This window comes from Charadrius vociferus, unplaced genomic scaffold (assembly GCF_000708025.1).
Source record: "Charadrius vociferus isolate BGI_N301 unplaced genomic scaffold, ASM70802v2 scaffold613, whole genome shotgun sequence".
NCBI classification, from domain to species: domain Eukaryota; kingdom Metazoa; phylum Chordata; class Aves; order Charadriiformes; family Charadriidae; genus Charadrius; species Charadrius vociferus.
Window position 1 is genome coordinate 519880 of NW_009647757.1, and position 2020 is coordinate 521899.

Genomic DNA, 2020 nt, shown 5'->3' on the forward strand with positions numbered 1-2020 from the left:
CATTCCTGGCTGGCTTTGCTTCCCCTCCTGCCATCGCTGAGAGGAGCTGCTGCAGACGACGGGCGGCATCTCCTGGGGTGCCGGGGCTGGAGGAGAGTGGGGGTTTGGGTGGCACACGCTATTCCTCCCCCAGTGACCACAGGTGACAGAGGCGCCAGCAAAGCCCTTCTCCCAGGGGAAGGAAGGAACGGCAGCATCTCACTCCTCCGGTGCCCGAGTTGTTTGTGTCACCATGACGGCCACATCCTCACCACCCTGGTGGCCCCTGGACTCCTCGAGTGTGAGTCCCAGGGCTTAGGATGCTCCGGGATGGCCTCAGGGGAAGGCACAGGGCTGTGCAGCAGCAGGGAGGACATCTTTCAATGTCTCGTCTGCTCTCCAGTGACACAAAGGACTGATGTGAACAGGACCGTAAGACCCCGGTGCTTTTGAGGCTTCCAGATATTTTTTTCTTTAATTGTTTTACACCTAAACCCAGTTTCTAGCCCTGCAAGCAGGCTGGGCTGTGACAACCCAGGGAGCCTCAGGACTGCTCCTGCTGAGATGCTGAGGGGACATTCAAGGTTGATGTATGCGATGAATGGTGGGGGAAAGCCGGCGCGGGGCTGGGGGGACGACGGACAGAGCCCATCAGGTCCCATTTTAACAGTGAGAGACAGTGACTGGTGCAGAAATCAAATCCCATTTTCCTCCCCGAATTAGCACGGCCGGGGACCTGCGCTGGCAGCTACGGGGGAGCAGCCCGGTGGTGGCTCCAGCGCGGCACAGCTGAGACAGGCTATAAATTCTGCAAGAGTCTTATGTAAAGGCTTTCAGGGAAGGGGGTGGCAGAAACCTTAACCCTTTGGTTCACAGAAAGCCGCTTATTCTCCTCCCCAGTGCCCGTGGGGCTGGGGGCACGGGGAGGTGGGCAGATGTCCCTCTCTCTGCCCCGGCATCCCTTTGCTCCCCGCTCCAGAGCCGGCCTCAGCTCCCGGGTCCCCATTCCCAATTGTCCTTGTGCCTCTGGAGGAAAACCCCGCCAGAAGAGAGTTCAGAAAAGCCCTGGGGTCACTCGAGCAGAGCAGATACCCTTTTTCCTCTGCTCCATCAGCCCCTCTCTGCTCTCTGTGGGATGTGGCTGTGCAGGAGCCCTCTCTGAGCATCTTCCGACTTCACTGACTCGCTGCTTCTGCTTTAAAATCCAGCCCGGAGCCATCTCTTCAGTCAGGCTCCCCTCGCAAGCAGCGCTTTCCTCCAGATCCTCATTACGTGCTCCAGCCTCGAGGCCAGAGGCAGCGTGCATGAAAGATGCGGCACAAATCCCTGGCGTAGCATGCCGGGAAGGTGTTTTCCCCACATCGCAGCTTGCCTGGATTTCTTTGCTGGGCCCGAGAGGTCGGAAAGAAAGGGGCTGGGAGAGCTCTTCCGGAGCCGGCGTTTCCCAGGCCAGCCACGGGCCGGGATAGAGCATCGCTCCCGGCCACCCGCTGGGGCCAGCTACCGGAGGGGAGAATCCTTCGGTCTTTGGGGTGGCCCCAGCTGCTCCAGGCTTTCCTGTGCCACTCTGGAAGGTTTTCTGAGAAAAAGCAGGAGTGAAGGGTTATCCCGGTGTGCGATCTGCCACGGCAGCCTGCCGGCACCGGCTCCTGGTTGCTGTGTCCTTACAAGGCAGAGGTGCGGGTTTGAACGTGAACTAGTCAGGTTTTATATCCATAAATCCCCCTGTGTTTTATCCACAGAGGGATTTTGCTTCTCGGGGACGTAGGAAGGAAACACCGGCTCCGTTACCTCGGGGGGTCGGCACCCGGGGACCCACTTGCAGGTTGGCAGCCCAGCCGCCCCCTGCCCCGGAGGGTTGTACGGTGGAAAGAGTTCACTTCCAGCCAAGCATTTCAGTGTGTCTGTTCTCTCAAATATTCAAACCGGTGGCTTTAAAAATAAAAAAAATAAAAAAAAAACCAACCAAACCCAACCCGTTGCCCATTTATATTCCCCTCACAGCTGTGCTTGCAGCATGGCTGGGGTATGAATGGACGCA